The sequence below is a fragment of the Pecten maximus genome, chromosome 12 (assembly GCF_902652985.1).
Source record: "Pecten maximus chromosome 12, xPecMax1.1, whole genome shotgun sequence".
In the NCBI taxonomy this organism is placed as follows: domain Eukaryota; kingdom Metazoa; phylum Mollusca; class Bivalvia; order Pectinida; family Pectinidae; genus Pecten; species Pecten maximus.
The window spans coordinates 25,021,131-25,042,470 of record NC_047026.1 but is presented as its reverse complement, the minus strand read 5'-3'; positions in this window follow the sequence as shown (position 1 = coordinate 25,042,470).

Here is a 21,340-nt window from a genome sequence, read left to right as displayed (position 1 = left end):
TGGCTGTAATCTATCAATAATTGATGATTTGTTTTATGATTAAACTGCGGACTCGTTCTGATGGCTTTGATGTGTATTTATACGATGGGAATGGTGTGATCTTATCATGTTATGGTTATTATTATCAATGTTAGGATTGACTGATCTAGGTCTGTTCTATGGCGAAAGCCTCATTAGAAAGCGAACAACGGGATTGTTATGTTGATTTATGTGAAGGGTAGTATCATGGAGGAGAGATTGTCCTTGAAAGACATAAATGGTCTTGTTACTGTAGAAGGAAAGGCGACAAATGGGATGCTAACCAGTGATACGCTTTCATACAACTATACAACTGGATACACGCCAAGCTCAGAATATAATCATACAGAGGGAAGCAAGAGCAAATACATGTAATTATCTGTTAGTAGTCTGGTGACAAGTGTACAACTGAGTACCATAACTGATGTTCCTACCGAACAGAAGCTAATGAGTCATGACTTAATGCTATATAAATGCTGAGTGCCTGATTAGATTTCGTAAATACGTGTTTACTTTATGATATATATGTTGCTGAAATTATTTTAGGCTTGATATTTTCTGGGACAATAGTAGTGATTAATACAAGTTGATGTAACTTAATTCGCAGTTATTGTAATGAAGTTTAATTGAATAATCAAATACAAATTATCCAGAAATACGGTTTATTGTTTCATGTCGTATATTCGAGAAAGAAGCAAGATAAATCAAATAGGTCGTCCTAATTATACAAATGAAGTGTACGCCTTAATTTGTACTTATTACATGTTGATTTCGGATAGTACATACATCAGATAATCACTGTCAACAATAATAAAATATCCCAAAGGCAACGAAGTACAAAATAGATATATAAATCTACATCAAATTCGGTATTTACTACAACATGGATTGGTATAAAATCTAATGAAAAAGAACAAAACGGAATAGGATTCCTGCATCTACGTATTACGACACAATATATTTCTTTTACTTTTTGTTTAATGATTAAGTTAAATGGACTTCTTTACATTATGAATTGATGTCTTGATATTATATTTCGTCTTGAAACACGTGCAGAAATAGGAGAAATAATATGCCTGATGTACGAGGGCAGATTGATAAGTTCTGAGCCTCTTATTGAAGGAGGTACTCGAGGACGTTCTTTTAAGTCTCATTATTCCCTGACTATAGGATCGTGTACCAAATTGATTGAGCATCCACCTTATTCATCTAATCTCGCCTGATCTCGCTCCATCAGACTTTCATCTTTTTCAAAAACTGAAAACAGGTATTTCAGACACCCTAACATTGCGAATTACTTCATGAACAGCCAAGACAAGGTCCTCTATAAAAGTGGCATTAAAACACTGCTGGCAAAAATGTATATATACTGAAGGGGATTACATGTATGTTGAAACATAGTATGGTATACAATGTATTTGTATTTGTGTTTTGATAAAGGGGCGGATTGCCTCGAAAATTTAACAAGCCTCATTGTCCACACGGTTTGAATTACTTCTTTGCCCCATATAATCATTACAAGTAATTCGTATTCTCCATACATCTATGTGAGGAACCAGTGTTATCTGGATTATACTGTTTATATTACTTCTTTGACCCATATATATATATCCCGATCGGAACGTTCTCACCTATCTGTATCCATACCTCCACTGTTGAATCCCTCTTGGTTGTCTCGAAATGACAGAGTTATCCGGGTTCCTTCGACTCTTCGCGATAGCTCGGATGCATAAGAAATTTACAACACGCATTAATTGGGAGTGCTGGTTCCTTTATTATGGTGCTTTTAGTATCGGGCAGGGCCATGATGTTGCATAGGTCCTACATCTGATTTCTTGATCTTGAGGACGAATGCCCGAGAAGTGTTGCAGAAGCTACTTCCCAGGACAGCAGCTTTGCGTCTCCTCAATACGCTTTCCATCCGGCTGGTGGTCAACGACTTTTTCCATCTTCTACCTGGTTCGAATCCCTCATGGCCGTGGGACAGAGATACATAATTTCCATACTGAATAAGTTCAGAGCTGCTCTTCACATCAGCCACTATCGAGTCATTTCCTTCCTTGGACCTGACTCTTTCTGGATTCAAAATGCCGGTAGAAGCTATTACTGGCAGGGGTAGATATTAAGCTAAAGCGTATGGTATTCCAGACGAAGTACCATTATACCATGACCCGGTATCCCCTAGAATGTCAGGTATCTCATTTCTGTTCATTGAGATCAGTACTTGTTTTCTGCCGAATCATATCAAAACAATTAAAGGGCTGCCAATATATAATTCTATTTAACAAATTGATATAGTGATAATTAAAATAGTTTGTTAATTTTTGTGTATTGGCAAGTTTGAAAAATATTCTTTGATAAGCTCTAGAATTCTACTTTAACTTTCAAATGACTTTGAACTATCGTTATGCTACACTATACATAACTGTAATGTACTGTAATGTAATAGACAAAACAATGAAAAACAAATTATTTAAATTGTCATGATTTACTTTATTTTTCACATAACAAATTCTTTACTTTTTGTTTCGCAAGCATAACTATTTTGCCGCGTTGTTTCAAAGTATTACGAGCATGTGACGATCACATGTCCAGCTTGTGTAGATGTAAAAACTGGCAATGCAAAAGCAGATCGCGCCGCAAAAGCGGCATTATCACTTCCACCAACTGATTTTAAACTTCATTTTACCGATTTTAAGCCGCTAGTTACTATTCTTTATTATCACAGTGGCAAAATGAATGGAACCAATATGTAGACAATAAACTATACTCAATCAAAGGAAATATCGGCGAATGGTCTCCTTGCTACAGAGACAATCGACGAGACGAGGTTGTTCTTGCCCGTCTTAGGATCGGCCATACATATATAACGCATTCCTACTTATTGAAGCGTGAGGACCAGCCCCAGTGCATCGTGTACAATGAACCATTTGCCGTAAAACACTTTCTATTGGATTGCATTGATCTACAACTTGCAAGAGAGAGTTTTTACAACAGCATGGCAAGTCTGAAGACTCTGTTCGAGTCTGTTAGTATATACAAAATTTTGAACTATCTGAAATTTATTGGTCTTTATCACAAGATTTGACTAACCATAGCCACTTTTTGATTTTAAACTTATCGTGAGTGTACCAATTTATATCTACATTTTTACATTTTTACATGTTTCGTTGTTTTATGTCATTTTGTCTCTTGCCCTTTTTGCTCGTATTTTTAATCACTTGTTTTGGCCCTAATGACCTTTATAGTGTTGATGGGCCGTTAAGCATATTTACGTCTCTGATCAACTCGATTAACAAAATTATTGAATTTAAACAATAATCAAACATTTTCATCAAAAACGGCCTACATTATGAATACAGAAGTCGTCTTCAGTAGTTTACGACAATAAAGTGAACTCAGAATGGAATTCCGGCATCATGCTATCCGGAAGTAATTTTTGCCGATTTTGACACTTTTTGAACAGATATACGGGTAACAGCTCATGCAATCAAGAAATTATTGCTTCAAACGATTGAAAACACATGTCTTCCTTCCAAAGTATTATTTTCATTGAAATCAGCATGTATCGTAAGACGACGTATCAGGGTAATCGTGAATGTTCACCGTAAATGCACGCTCGTGTTCATACGAGAATGTTGACAGACCTATTATTCCCATTTAATAATTCATTAATTGAATACTAATTCCCTTAGAGAGTATTTAAGACAACACCTTATTACCGCGGATGCTTTGTTTAGACTATTGTTATGAACTGACTGGGTGGTAGTAAGGTGACAATAAAACTAAATTGGATGAGTACTTTCGGAGAAAACTTGCTAAAAATAAACTTTATTTGATGCAAAAATTTATTAACATTATGACAAAATATGTTTTAGAGACTTAATCAGTGCACGTGGAATTTATTCGACGTTTTACTGATTCAAAAATTTAAAGAATTGACGAGAAGTAGGAATGTGGTTCACAATGGTTGTGTAGTTCAACCGATGTCATCTCGTCGTTACTAATATATATAGACAGTTGGGTTACCAATCTCTGTATGTACGTTCCTGGTATCGTACTCGTAGATACGTCTACTGAGAAGACAAATGTCGTTAACCGACCAATATGATTGCCCTACTTCTAAAAGACTGATAGGAAACATCTGCAAAAACAAGAATACCCCGCCCCTTCTGACAACACGCACATTGTATTTTTTTTATCTTCTGTTGTTAAACAGAAAATCTCTGTATGGTTTAAATGCATCAATTATTAATGAATTTATTCTATTTGTCCAAAATGTGCGATATTCTTCACGTAAATACTCTTACCTGCCGAAGCCGGTACAGCGAATCTTTGACTCGATCTTTGTCAACAAACAAGTCAACACCGGCTGCCTCGTTTTCGATCGGAACGATCGGAACATACTGTGGGAAAAGGGTGTATTGTCTAGGTGTTCACTAAGTGGAATTTTGCGTGTTCCTGGGGTTCGTATCTGGGTTTTTTTTGTGTACTCTAACCATCTCACTCAGTGCGTCCTCTGCTTGGCCGATATAATGTTCTTTACATGTTCGGCAAACTATAACGTAAATTAGATTCTTGCTTTTACAAGTAAAGACACGATATGGTTTCACCATTTTTCCATTTTCAAAAAGAGATATTTCCCTACATGAATGTAATTGCAGTAATGTATGTAAAAAATGGAACATTGTATGATAATTATTTATCAGATATTGAAGCATAAAACTATATGGGATTCACAGGTGTAATATTCGCTGTGTAAACTGAATTGGCAGATTCCATCGCAGGAAGCTTCCAAAGATTGGAATTGACATCAGACCAGTCATTGTCCCCTTCAAGACTAATTTAAGTCTGGCATCGTCATTCAAAATACAGACATTCTGAAGAGCTGGGGGAAAAATCACAACAGTGGTCTCTTTCATCCAAGTATGGTGATAAATGTATAGCAGTGTGAAGCACATTTGTATATAGGAGTTCAACATACACTTGATGAAGTTGTTAGAACTAGAACTGTTTGACTATAATTTTTAATTATCGACACATGTTATGTATATTCAAATACAGTATGTTTATACGGGGCGGGTATCGGATGTATATTTTGAAATTTTTGTAAATCTCAACACGCGTTTTTTTCACTTCAGTTCACACGTCTCTGATATAGCGTAGTAATCCGTATATTCCCGTGTTTCGTTGATGGGAAAGCAACTGTTTGATAAAATTGTTTCCAAATTCTTCAAGACCAATTTACAAATGGTGGTAATCAATGCCGTGGCATTACTGCCCTGCATGTAGGTTGTGAGAGTGGTACCCGCTGCCTCAGTGCATTATCGTAGGCGGCGATTACATTTGATATCTTTATTTTTATTTCTTAACATTTTGTTTCCAATTGTACGCATTTACACGGCATCAATGTTGGCCTCTAGTAGAGCGTTCGTATTCCTGTGAGCAATATATGACTATAGTTTTGCTTCATCGGACGATCACAGTCTTCTAAAAAACAATAACTGATACTTGTGTAATTTATTATGTGATAGGCTTCAAATCCAAGAAGTTTCAATGACGCCAATCAAATCCTTGTTGGATTCAACAGCACTTCTACTGTGTTTAAAGGCTTCTATCGTATTATGGTATACCCTGAGCTGTCCTTACATGTACGTCCGTCCGTCCGTTAACTTTTCCTTCTTAGCGCTCTCCAGCCATTATTTATTAGCGGATTTTCTAAATTTTATTTAACTTGCTAAAAATATGTTATGGCACAACAGCTCAAGCGATTTCGTGTTTCGGAATGTACGGAATGTTTCGATTATTTTATCATTGCATGGTCGTAAGAGGCGACTAAATTTGGGATCTTATCTTTTCTATTTTTTCTTGATAACTTTCTTCTTCCTAATGTCTCCCTTGACAATGCCTCACTTTTGGCCTTTAGTTGAGCGTTCGCCGCTGTGAGGAAGGCTTTGGGTTCTGTCCCCTAGCCGAGACATACCAAAGTCTTTAAAAATGGTAGTTGCTACTCCTGCTTAGCGCTCAGCATATTTGGAGTGTGACGACTGGTTCGCCCGTTGTCAGTATAATGTGACCGGGTGGGGTGTGCTGCTGGGTGTCTTCGGCAGTATGCTTCAGTGAGGTAGCACTATAAATCGGCAAAAGTTCCGGCCTATCACAAGGAGACTTGACACGAACATACCGCAGCCTCCCAAAACACACATACGCACTCGCCACACGCATGCATGTCGCACGCACGGGAGGCCGTCCTTAAATGACCTTAGCTGTTAATAGGACGGTAAACAAAATAAACCAAACCAAACCAAAGAAACTTGCTTCAAATATTCTTTACCACAATAGCTCGAACGAATTTTGTGATTATTTTTACTAGAGTAATGCCCCTTTTATTACCAAATATGGGCATTGTGTAGAAAATGCAAGTTTTCTATTTCCTACTCAATTCCTCTAAGATTTTGTTCACTACAACAAGAAACAATCATGTTAAACATGTATTAGAGGTTTTTATACAGCAGCTTTTCAAGTGACAGACATATCATGCTCCCGCTTGCGGAGCTCTTGTTTCCGTTACATGTTTTACATTGGACTAGTTATAAAAGTTAACTGAATTACATAAAAATATAAATGTGGCCTTTTGAAAAATATTGATATGCCGTATTGATAAATACCCTGATCACAGGCTAAATTATTCAATGCTTATGTATCAATACATCTGATATGAACTGATTGCAAAGTGAACACACGTATCATGTTTCCTCCATTTCATTAAAAACGTCAGCATACATATATCTTGCCCTGTGTCAATTAAATTATCTAACCCTACACAAATATACATGACCGAAGGAGCGTTCCGTACTTAACACACCTGCCTCGATAAATAGAACGTCGAGTTTGTTTGTTGGAAATGATTCGCAAGTGTCTTTGAATTCAGATCCCCCCCCCCCCCCCCCAGATACATTTTTTTAACATTTCCGTTGCTAATTGGATATTGCCTTGAGGTTGCACAATATCGATTTCTTTTCAGGAGCATCTACAATATTAACAATTAACGATTGTAAATAGCGTTATTCTTATAAACATAGTAATATACATATCTGAATAGATTTCCAAATCGGAGACAGCACGGATCGGAGTAACGATGTTCTATCATCTTAGAATGCAACGAGTCATTGTTTAAGGTTTACTGCCAGGGGAAGGTGAAAAATCATCTGAGCTGAGGTTAGAGTAGCTGGCTGTGTCGAGGAAGAGCGCAATCTAGTTAAAATCTAGATGGTCATTTTCGCTTCGTTACATGAACATCTAACAACATCGCATAAGGGGGTCATGTCACAATAACGTAGTAATTTGATTGGTTAATCAAAAAGGTCATCCTGACGTGACCCCATATGCGATGATGTTAGATGTTCATGTAACAGAGTGAAAATGATCATACAATCTTATTGAATTTTGTCAATGAACTATAGAAGTTTATTAAAGTGATTAAACTTATGTTTTCACAGCAGCGATGAGCAGTGCAAATATAAGTTTCTCGTGTTTGACCAATCAGAGCGAACCTTTGTATTCACCTTATTGAAATATTTTTTTTCAATCGAAGCGAAGAGGGGTAGCATGGGTTATTTTGCGTTATTTCTGAAATAGTCATTGCTGTTTTTGACAAAATACTTACTTGACCGTAGTTTTGTAGGAACATATTTTCTAAAAACATAAGAAAACGCTTAAATTGTGCTGATCAGTCCTTTCAAAATGGCGCCGTCAAGTTTAAGTGGAGTAACTTCACAAAGAACTGATCATCCTGATTCCCTCAATTTTTGACACTATTAATTTTTCGATGCTCTCACTTTAGTTTTTCAGCATGACAATGCCATAAAAGGAAAATTAATTTTTTTTTTCCCCGTTAAATATGGTGGGGCAGCAAAACAATGCTTGTTTGCTGTTTGGCGTAATTCTGTCGAATATCCCACCTACGGATGTTAATTGTCATACAATTCGTATTTTGTTCTAATACTGATGCGGAATTAGCCATCTTTGATGAGTTTTTAAAAATATTTCTGATGATAATAATGTTCATGTTTCTATAATAAATTGTCATCTTGTATAAGATGGCCTTTTCAATTCAATCATTGGTTTTAGTTTGATGTGGAGCATGTATAAAGTGCCCTGCATGTAGGGCGTAAGAATTGTACCTGCTGCCCCCATTGCATGATCGTAAGTGGCGACTAAACTTGGGATCTTATCTTTTCTCTTCTTTCTTGATAACTTTCTTCTTCCTAATGTCTCCCTTGACAATGCCTCACTTTTGGCCCTTTAGATGAGCGTTCGCCGCTGTGAGGAAGGTTTTGCGTTCTGTCCCCTAGCCGAGACATACCAGAGTCTTTAAAAATGGTAGTTTCTACTCCTGCTTAGCGCTCAGCATATTTGGAGTGTGACGACTGGTTCGCCCGTTGTCAGTATAATGTGACCGGGTGGGGTGTGCTGCTGGGTGTCTTCGGCAGTATGCTTCAGTGAGATAGCACTTTAAATCGGCAAAAGTTCCGGCCTATCACAAGGAGACTTAACACGAGCATACCGCAGCCTCCCAAAACACATAATACGCACTCACCACACTCATACATGTCGCACGCACGGGAGGCCGTCCTTAAATGACCTTAGATGTTAATAGGACGTTAAACAAAATAAATCAAACCAAACCAAGCATGTATAAATACAAGCTATGCATATAGCTAATTTAATGCTGTATCACATTAATTTTCTTTTGTAATTTTATTCTGTTTGAAATATGTTCCTTTATGGGGCCTTTTTATCCCGTTGGGGGCCCCAGAGCATACAGCACTTGCTGGTCGGTGATGGGTTGTTTACTTTTCTTCACTTGAAAATATTTTTTCATCATCGCCATTTTGTTTTTACGCATAAAGCACTAAATCTAAAATTAAGCTATTTCAAAGCTCACCCTCATTCAACCGTTTTTTAAGTAATACGGTTTTGGGTAATTCTGTCAAATATCCACTAATGATGTAAATTGTCATTCGATTTGTATTTTGTTCTATGTCGGTGTAATTCTGTCGAATACCCACCTAAGGATGTATATTGTCATACGATTTGTATTTTGGCGTAATTCTGTCGAAAACCCACCTAAGGATGTAAACTGTCATACAATTTGTATTTTGTTCTAATACTGATGCGGAATTAGCGATCTTATGTTACTTCATTACTGTATAATGCATAAAGTCATACATAAAATGTCATGTACGTCGAAACCGATATTGTCCTGTGTTGAATTGCTAAAAGTTAACTAAACATTATATATATATATATATATATATATTTATTAATATGGTATAATGACATTATTCACATGATGAATCTGTGAATATTGATTACACATGATGACTTGAATCAAAGATCTGATAATCATGGTAATAGCTGACACAAGCTATATTAAGAAGTGAGAACACGGAAGTACGGATAGGCACGAAAGAATAGATACCGTAAGGGCGGAAGCGAGATAGGAAACTCAAGAATCAGGTAAGTTTTAATCAAAGAATCTAATTACCCGTTATCTTTCAACTACATCGAATGCGCTTAAGATCAGTCACACGTTTGAAGTAGACTAGAATCCTGCAGTACTCTAAATTATAATTGTATGTTCCAATGGGAGTCATTAAATTGACTGGGCTATAAATCCCTTGGTAATTAATCATGTCCGACCTCAACATGATAAAAAAGGGATGTTCTACATAGGCACACATAATTTGAGCATCACTATCATTATTATGTTTTTTAGCCCACCATCATCAGATGGTGGACTATTCAAATCGCCTTGCGTCCGTGGTCCGTCCGTTCCTCCGTCCTTCCGTCCGTAAACAATTCTTGTTATCGCTAATCCTCAGAAAGTGCCCAAGAGATATTTAATAAATTTCATATGTAGGTTCCCCTTGGTACCTAGTTATGCATATTGCATTTTGAGACCAATCAGAAAGCATGGCCGACAGGCAGCCATCTTGGATTTTGACAATTGAATATTGTTATCGCTATTAATCATTAAGTACTGAAGGGATCTTTCTCAAATTTCATATGTAGGTTCCCCTTGGTGTCTAGTTATACATATTGCATTTTGAGACCAATCGAAAAACAACATGGCCGACAGGCAGCCATCTTGGATTTTGACAATTGAAGTTTAATATCGCTATTTCTCAAAAAGTACTGAAGGGATCTTTCTCATTTCATATATAGGTCCCCCTTGTATGAAAAGTACTAGAGAGATGTTTCTCAATTTACACAGATTAGTAAGAGGAAGGGAAAAATAGAGAAAAGATCAATCTGAAATGGAACCTATAATGATCGTTCAATGGTGGGCGCCACGATCCCTCTGGGATATCTTGTTATACATACATTTCTCTTCACTTCTTCTCTTTCGCGTGAATTTCACTTGAAGGAGTGCTGCCTGTGTATGCGTTATTGTAGCCTGCACAACACATTTGAATTCATTTGAATAGTGGCACGGTTCAGAATAAACGCATGTACTTAAGTAACATTCTGTTGTAATCCGGTTAGAAAATTAATAAATTTATTTAACATTTTGACTTGAAAAATAGGCACTTGCCAATGTAATAAGTTGCTTAAAGCTCATCTAAAGTCAAAATCATTAGCAGGATGGTCTAAAGGATAACAGTGAACATGGAGTTTGATTGACATCACAGTTTCAAGTTCACAGCTCAGCTAACTAAAATAGTTTAACCATGCCTAACGATATCCGAACAACCTTGGAATATATACACAGCTCAGTTGTATGTTTATTTTGTGTTTGCGTTTAAACAAAAGCGAAACATATTAATCGTGGGCTGAACTCATTAAATCGTTATCACATGTTTAGTTTCATTGAGATATAGCAAAAATAATTGGCGGAAAATCTATAGTAGGGACTCATTAGTGGTGCCTATTACCTAAAGTATTGATTATCGGAGGCGACCTGATAGGAATGTCGACAGAAATGTCAAAATATTGTTGATTTTCAAACTATCCATACTTCAATCAATTTTATAATTTTCACTTTTGAATTCCATAGGAACGTCAAATACCAGTGTGTAGTCTGAACCGCATTCCTTCGGAGTCTTAGGTTTTCAAAATTATACAATAGTAGTCGATTTAATTGGGTTTGCTTTGGCCTGTTATTGTTTAACGTCCTTTCAAGTCGACTTAATCCAACACTACTTAAATGCTTCTTAAACTGTCGTGACATTGAAGCATACTTGTAGCTAGTGTAACGACCATACATGTCTATGCATTTCACGAATTTGTTACATTAAAATATTTGTATTCATATTAACATTACTAAATTGGTCCATATTTACTTAATTAATTCACTTGAATCAATGCACGATGTGTTTACCTACGGTAACGTTAGCAAAGTTGTTGATTTAGTAAAAATAACTTAGCTTGTTGGTTCATTTATTTTAATTATATACTTACCGGTACCAACGAGTTAAATGTTTAAACATAGAGAGTATCGGGAGGAAATTAACCTTTCCTATTATTTACTCTCATTTATCCTGTTGTGGTCAATATACATGTACGACACCGTACATTTCTTAGTTACAGATAATATCGCCTGCTCCGCCATATTGTTTACCTAACACTCGTATATCTCGCAGTTTATGCATTACACTCTGGTATAGTTCCTTGTTATATTACCCAATCGAGTAATTGACCAATCAGAGCAAGGGGCGCGACCGAGATACTGTAAAAGCCGTGGCCCGCGTAGAATTTGATCAGAGCGATTTGTTCCTTTAAGACTCCATTCACACAGCATATACATTAGGTTACGACTAAATATCCATCATTAAACATGGGACGTGATAAACAGGTGATTATTTCATAATATTCTGGATAAAAGGACGATAAATATGATAAATGGATCGTTTTTTACTACCGCGCAATGCTAACAAACAATATTTCGTCGCTACTATTTCCCAATTCTCAATTTCAATTATTGTTAAAGCATAAGTTTATAAAGTGCAAGAAATGGTACTCTTCTATCCTCGGAGTCGGCCATTTGATAGAAAATTAATACATATACAATCTAATTAAAATCTAGATGGGCATTCTCACTACGTTACATGGACAACCTAGATACGTTCAACTAACGTAGTGAGAATGACCATCTAGATTTTAATAAGATTGATGGATATACTAGTTCAGACAGTTCGCCAATAATCGCCAACAAGGTCAATAATATATATCTATGTTAGAGAACGCTGCTTTGTCAAACTATGTGAAATTCTTTTCAGTAATAAACTTGACTTCAAAATTTTAATTATGATTTATCCCCCTTGTTATGGTCAGACACATAGTGAAACCCTTTCTGATTTGTCAGTGTTCTAGTTTCCAAATGGTTGTCTGCATTTAATATTTGCTTTGCTCAAATTTTCATTACTCAATTCGTTTTCAAATAGATTTAAGGACCTTTATTTTTTCGATAGCTCATCGTTTTGATGGTTTGGGATTTGTAACACTAACTAAAAAAACAACTAAAACTGTATTCAAATGAAGGTTCATTATTCAGAAGTCGAACATGTCCGCCAAATGACCTTTCGTTTCTATAATTATCACTTTTCATTCATTCGTCAGACATCAAAACCACGTACACAATGAGTAGTCTCCATCTCCACGGTTAATATGTGAAAGATTTTATAACAACTCGCGTGTGTCTGTCTGATCTTTTACTCTGAAAGAGTGTTTATTATACTTTGAACCAGCTGCATTACTAATTATCTTCGTTGAAAGACGCATTGCGTTGAATATGTATACAATACACACAACGTCTGTATTAGGAATTCGCCGAATAATGAATATAAAAACATATCGCGCTGATCTTTTCCCGCTTTTGTATTAGGACATGATAGCATTACATCTAATGAATAACTTATTGATAATATAGTTTTGATTGGTTGGTTGAAATGGTCTGATATACAATGACCAGTTAGGTAAGCTACTCAGAAACACTGTCGTCGTGTTAGTAAACCTATAGTATGAATACCGTTCAATAAAGACAATGACAAGAGTAAAATGTCATGTATGACGTTTTGGTGACGTTTCGTGCTTTTGGAAAATCTGATCATGATGATGGCTTCATAGACACAAACATGTTGCTTTTTAGTCACCTGCGCTTTGCTCAAGTGACTTATTCTAATCGCCTTTTGTCCGTCGCCGTGCGTCGTCCGTCCGTAAACAATTAACATTATAGACTTCTTCCCAAAAACGCTGAACCAAATTTAATGAAATTTGGCAGGAAAGCTTCTATAACTAAATACAAATCAAAAGTGTAAATTATATTGTCCCACCCCTAAAGGGCCTGAGGGGCGGGACAAAAAAGGGTCCAATTGACTAAAACTTCAAAAATCTTCTTCTCTACTCTCAGTTATGGTGTAATCAAATACTCGTTATAGATGGAAGGGTGTTTTACCAAAATTGTGAATTTCATGACCCTGGGGTCTCGCTTTTGCTCCTGGTGAGTGGGTAAACCTAACTAAAGTTTATATAGGGAAATCACACTTTTGGCCATTTTTTCCTTGATTTCTATTGAAATTTATTCTAATTTGGTTAACATTATCAGCATGTTTGATTTTGTGCCCATATTGGCATTGACTGACTCCAGGGGCTGATGGGTGGGGCCAAAAAGGGTCAATTAAATTAACTTTAATTCTTCAAAATTTAAGTGACCGTTAAGGCCCATGGACTTTTGAACTATTGAGATCCGGTCTGGCCCAGTTTATTTCAAGCAGGGAACATGTTTTTGCGAGCATCAAATTCAAGCTTGTTATTAATTTATCACTTCCGTCGTGATGTTCATGTAACGTGGTGAGAATAACCATCTACATTTTAATTAGATTACAGTTTTTCTAAAAGATTTGGTTTTGTTTTATTGGTTTAACGTCCTATTCACAGCTAAGGTCATTTAAGGACGGCCTCCCATGCGTGCGATATGCATGCGTGTGGTGTGTGCGTATGTGGGAATGGGACGACTGGTTCGCCCGTTGTCAGTATAATGTGACCGGATGGGGTATCCTGCTGGGTTTGTCTGGAAGTATGTTTCAGTGAGATAGCACTATAAATCGGCAAAAGTTCCGAACTATCACAAGAAGAACTTACTGTTTTTCAATGCATTTCTTTATTTTCTTGTGTTTGGTTACGTTATTTAGTTGGCATACTCTGTTTTTTACTTTCGTTTTATGGATATTGAGTTATGGTTTGGTTTGGTTTATTTTGTTTAACGTCCTATTAACAGCTTTATAGTTATTGTTTCATTATGTAGGTATTATCTAATGTTTACACCCTCGTTTTGTCGATTTAGTGTTGTAATTATGGTTTCGTTAGTATGTTGGTATGCGGTATTGTTTATTATGTCGATATTCTGTATTGTTTCTGAGTTACAGTCATATGGCGATACTGCATACTTCAAAATTTTGAATTGACGAATATTATGATGAACTCCAACAATTTAATAAATCTTTAACAGCCGCTACGAGAAAGCAATCGTTTTCGCCAGATTGTTTTCGCCAGGTTTTATATCATCATATCCATTCTAAGTTAAGGAACACCTTCATGTTATTGGATTTTTTTTCTCTTTTCAATGATAGGCGAACGGCGATGCATGTAGCTAAATATGAATCATACTTGCGTGTATTTCATAAATCACTTGACAACATCTGCTGTGTAGGCTTTTTCACTTGTTATGATGAAGCTCATTTTTGTAAAATTAATCGGCCATGAGAGTTGTATATATTTCCTAGGGTTTGTTATGTAATTCAGCTAATAGAATATCCTGGCTTTTATACGGCTAAATATCCGTTTTGCTGTTAACTTTTCTTTGAAATCACTCGATACATAACGAAGGTACGTTTGGCCTGCTGTGAACGTAGCATTTTGGGGAGTGGGACGATTGGTTCGTTCGTTGTCAATATAATGTGACCGGTTTAGGCGTCCTGCTGGATGTCTCAGGCTGTATGCGTCACTGAAATATTGCTATAAAATCGGAATCAGTTCCGCGCTATCACTATGAGACAAATACGAGCATACCAACGCCTCCCAAAATACATACACTCAACACACGCATACATCTTGCAAACAGAAGAGTCCTTCATAAATGAACATTGCTGCTACCTGGACGTTAAACAATACAAACCAAACGAACGACGGTGATCCTTCAGCTTGGATTGGGTATTAATATTTTTTGAATGTGTTAACTATCTTGTATTTAGTGATGAGGAAAACGATTTGGTTCCTATAAAACTGTCTTTGCATTTGACCGTGCACAATACCTATATTGACTTAGGGAACATAGTTCACATCTTATTTGATCACACCTTACAGTGACTTCCGTTTCGAAGATGTCAAACGACAGACTGATGTGTTAATTTTCGATAATGTCAGATGTTCATATCAAGTATTTTAATAACGATTCAGTTGCGGAAAACTCTGGAAAGTTAACGAAGACAGTCGTGAATAATGACTGCCAATATCATGATGATATACTAAATCAAACTGACCTCGATGCTTTCCCCCCAACAGAACGGCTTGTTGAAAATAAGTTAAGTCCCTACAGCGAGGGGTCGGATAGAAATCCATCATTACATATATCAGTATGACCTACAAAGATTCTGATACCGAGGGTCGCTTAATAATCATTAGTAAAGGCGAAAATTTTACGTTATTGACACAATATTGAGTTCAAATTGATGTCAGTGGAAATAAAAACGACAGAGACGGCAGTCGTGCAGATTAGAATACGTTTTTGCAATTGTCAGAATCAACTATAATAGCAGTAGGCTTATAACTGTGGAATTCATTAAATCATGTAGTTGAATCATAAACACTATCATATTTTTTATGAAAACAACATGCGTTAAAATGGTCATCGATGAACAATATTGACCTCGGGAGTTTAATATTTTCATGGGTCGGTCGATGTATTTTGGTATCGACCTGAGCTAAATGCTATACATGTCCTTACATATCGTAATATACAGCATTGATCACAAACTTTTTAGGTAGGGTCTTCAAAAGCGTCTTTCCATAAATGTTATATCAGGATTAACATAATGCGAATGAAAGTTTGATTTTATCTTGACTTATCTCAAAGTTTTGGAATAGTAGAAAAAGAAGAATATACATGTTTATAACGGCGATTTAATACATATTTAAAGCATTTCCTATCTTTGAAATCGTATTCTCGTGTCAGTCATACATTCATCCATAAGTAGCATGCTACATGCAATTCATTTTGCGGAAAGAGTCTACCGATACTTCGGATCCATCATGAAAAGTTTTAACAACGTAACATAATAGATAATGCGCAGATCGCCAGGCATCACTTGTTCGTGTCCAACTGAAACATAGTTTTAATGGATACAAATTTAGAGACATGCTGAAGGAGTGCTCGAAATTCGTCAACAAAGATGATTCTTAGGCGTAGAAATATCTCTAAAAAGATTTCAAATACCATAAGTCTATATCTTTTCAACGTTCCACGTTGATCATACTGTTGAGAATGATTTTCTGTTGTTAGAATATGTTAACAAGCTAGCAGGAGATGCGTTTAGCAAAGACAGATGTCAGGCGTATCTGAAATAAAAACATACTTTCGATGTCGCAGAAGAGCAGATAAAAGCTACGAAATCCTTTGGGGAAATTGATACCATGTCAAATACAACAATTGTCCATTAGCATTTATTGAGTCATCCGTGTCAGTGGGAAACAGTTATACACTGTGGGTCATTAGCAGCTGTTTCCGTCTGAAAATTAAAAAAAAAAACACATTAAAATCTCGATCAACTTTAAGATTGCCATGTCGATTTTGTAATATTAACGTGTATCTTTGAACGTTTACCCGTGATCGGACTTTCAACAAGTACATTTAATAGAACACTACTACATAACAACTATGCACCCTATATATAAGTGCCCCATACCTTTAATATGTCACCTGCAGAGGAACAGTGATTTTCTACTCGTTGAGTTTACGTTGCTAAATCTCCGGAAACAAGGAATTATGTCCGATTGCAAAAAAAAGTATATTTTCTATACAAAACATAATGTAACATACTTCACAATATTACCACCTTTGAAACGTATGAGGTTTATCTTTTATGTCTTGCACGTGCTCCGTGTTCTAAAGTATATAATTTAGGAAAAATTTGGTCTTACAGTGATTCTTACTCCGTATAAACAGTGACAAACTTCTGGTCCCTGCGAGTGCTGTTCTTTCTTAGGTATTTCCAATAACTGTGATTTGGGGACTCGTGTACATCGATGAGAAGCATTTCGCATACAAGTTCGTTTAGATTTGATAACTCTTCCTTTTGAGTCATTCACCAGATAGTGCGCCCGTACCTGCCCGTTCACACTGCTTGCTATCACTAGTTCTTGAAAAAGTACCGGAATACTATTTCTCAGACTTCATCAATAGGTCCTAAATTGTGAACATCCAATTTAGGTCTGATCAAAAAAATGGCCAACAGGTTTCAATCTGAATCTTAATGTGTAAAATGAGCCAAAATGAAATATACTACACTTTGCAGCTGTTTTATACTTCAGGGACCTGTCAGTGGTGCTTAGGACCTATGGATGATAGGGACGATCAAACACAGCACCCGAAATAGATAGAAAAAGATGACAAAATCTGGTAAGTATATGTGTATATTTTGAACGACGTCACATTCCAAATTAATGAAAACGTGACGAACAGGTAACGATAAATGACGAACATTCCCCTAAACTTGATTTCCATCTTCCCCCAAGTTGTGTCCATTCAATTTTATATTGAGACTGATCGAGTTAAAAAAAATTGTCCCACCAGGTGACAGATGACCATATTGGATCTGATATTTGAAGATGGTAATCGCTATTGGGAATTTCTCATGATCTGTAGTGGGTTCTTCTTTATACCTAGTTTCACCCATTTATTTATGTTCATTTGAATTAAGGACAGATCAGAGAGATAACCCGGCGAAAGTTGCGTATATTGTTGCTTTATTCACTATTTTTTATTCGTATACAGTGTTTCCTAATATCATTTGTTATTTTTCCATATTTCAAATGACAAAGTTGACAGTCTACGGGATGCAAATGGCTCCACCAAATACGAGCCCACCGGTTTTCAATGGTAAATTACTGAATAACGAAATATTACAATAAATTCAATATTAGCAAAGCGTGTTGATTCCGGACTGTCTACCAGTAGAGTAACGTCAAAGAAAACGCCAAACTTCGGAGACTACCAGTAGGGTAAGGCCAAACCTCGGGGACTGCCCACCAGCGCGATAAGGCCAATCATCGGAGAAAGTGTACCAGTAGGGTAAGACAAAGCCTTGGAGACTGTCAACTAGCACAGATTACTTTACAGCATTTCAAAAGACTGTACAAAAGACGCATTACGTAAACATTTCAACCTGGATTTGGTATACGACGAATCATGAAAAGGTGTGTTGATTTCGGAATGTCTACCAGCAGGATAACGCCAAACCTCGGAGACCACCAGTAGAGTCTACAAGTAGGGCAAGGCAAAACCACGGGCACAGACCATCAGTAAGCAAGTAACGTCAAACTAATGGGACTGTCCACCAGAAGGGTAACATCAAACCTTAGGGACTGTTCATAAGGATAGTAACGGTAAATATCCGGAACTTACAATCTACCAGCAAGTTAATGACAAACATTGGCAGAGGAACGATAAACCCCCGGGACTGTCCATCAGTAGGGTAAAACAAAGCCTCGGGAACTGTCAAACAGCACAGATTACTTAGAGCATTCTCAAAGGACAATACAAAAGACGAATTACGACAATTAACATTTTTCATTTACGATTTAGTATACGACGAATCATCAATATAAACTGCACCAGGCAGGGTATTCCCTAAGGTACAGATTATTGTATCAAATGATTGAATTTGATTTTTTTTTTTTTAGTTTTCAATTCATTAATATCCATGTTTACAAATGTTCAAAATCTGGTATGTCCCTGTTATCCTGTTATTCCTGCAAAGCAAAGGAATTCATCAAATGAAACCAAAATATCGGTAAAACAACTCAACTAATCAGTCACCTTCTGAAACAACCATTTCTAGTCTGAATTTCTGTAAATGGGCGTCCTGTTCTATACAAGTCATGGTTTTCCTGGGCATATTTTTTCGCTACAGTCAAGAGGAAAAACAAGAATCACTTGAAATAGAAAAAAAAAAGTATGGTCTGTTTGATAATTGCTGGAAAACATCATATTTTTTTTTATTACGAAAGCGATCCTGAATAAATATTAAGTTCGAATAAATATTAAGTCTTACGAACTTATTATTTGCATCATATATGATACATGTTTGGTCTAGTTTGGTTTTATTTGTTTAATGTCCTATCAACAGCTAAGGTAATTTAAGGACGGCCTCCCGTGCGTGCGATATTTTAAAAAAAGATAGGGACAATGTTTCATTTGAAGTTCGTTATCGGTATTTCTTTACTACTAGTACTGCAAGATTTTATCTCAAACTGGTTATGTAGGTTCCCCTTGGTCCCCAATTGTGCTCATTTTATTTTTAGTGTGATACTGAAAAGAAATGGCTATTAATTGAAGTTGAGTATTGCTAATTCGTAGTCGGGGAAAAAGGTTTTCAGATCTCTCTTAGATTTTATATGTAGGTTCTTTTTGTTATTAAATCTTACGTAGAACAAATAAAGAATATCCAATGGTGGACGACAAAAGCTTTTGTGGACTTCAGTGAGGTAGCACTAAAAATCTCCAAACGTTCCGGACACTCACAAGGAGACTTAACAAGAACAAGAACAAGAACAACGCCCGTTGTCAGTATAATGTGACTGGGTGGGGTGTCCTGCTGGTAGTCTTCGGCAGTATGCTTCAGTGAGGTAGCACTATAAATCGGCGAAAGTTCCGGCCTACTACAAGGAGACTTCACACAGACATACCGCAGCCTCCCAAAGCACACATACGCACTCACCACACGCATGCAATTCGCACGCACGGGAGGCCGTCCTTAAATGACCTTAGCTGTTAATAGGACGTTAAACAAAATAAACCAAACCAAACCAAATGAGAAATATATAAAATCCATACAAATATACCATGTATACTATGAACAAATCACCTGTGGATCGCTTTCTATTACCTTTACTTGCTTCTGTAAAACATTTGTAAAGTTCCTTCCGCGCAATAGAGAATACAAAACCCATTTTCACATTATCATCCAGCTATGTATAATTATTTTGTTTTGGAATGTTCGCTTGTATTCGAACACATTTATGGGACATGGTTTCAGTTATCCGTCACGAAATATTGACAATGCGATGTTATATGGTTTGTTTGTTTGTTTTACCGACAGTGTCATGCTTTAATTTTGGTCAGATAATTAATTTTAGTTACATAGTAATTTTATATCTTTTACGGTAATTTTATAGAGAATTAAGGGTCTCCTACATATCTTCTACGGTATTCTGTTGGATTATTATGCAACAGAGCTGTTACATCATCGTTTAGCTCTGGTATCCGCAATACTGATTGGGTATCGTTCGGAGTTTAAATCAATTAGAACTTTCCTTTCGTCTCGTGTGAGAGCAGGTAGAGGTAGCATGGCGAGGCAGAGGGACCGTGGTTAGTGGTCGTAATACATCACCAGTATGCACATACCAAACATTCGCAGGATTCAAAGATATCAACACCCAGTGGCTCGTTGCTGCCAGTATAGTCTCGGTGTCATTTATTATGGGAGGCACAGGTTCCAAGTTGCCAGTTGTGTTCCGGTGTTCTCAACTGTGAACTCCCCGTAGCCAGCACGAATCATGACATGTCCCTGGACAGCTTGAAAACTTCAGGACAGACGTCGCCGCATCCGACAGGTGTTGTTGAGTACATGTACATTTCGTGCAGTGCCTGCCCAGTAGAGGAAATACTAATGCCGAACTGCGATTGTGTTTGCGAGTGAAATGAAATGTCGCGGTGTTTGCTGAACTTCTGTATGGTTTACATCATCAAATGAATGTTACGATTTGGTATCTTAATTGCACTGTCTGCAGAATATACCTTATGGTAGATGGTTCTTTTTTGAATATTTAACTGATAATTCACAAGTAACAAATGCAGTGCACAATTTAAGAGTTGTGGAATATTAATGTTCTTAGAGGTTTTAAGTAGTCTTGGGTAAAACAGTATAATTTTCTTAATGTAATTTGAGAAGAAATAGTAAATAATTCTTGTCTATACATTGTATAGCTCGTCAAGGTCTGTGTGAGGGGTCTTTTTGTAAACGTCCAGGACATGTGTGAGAGA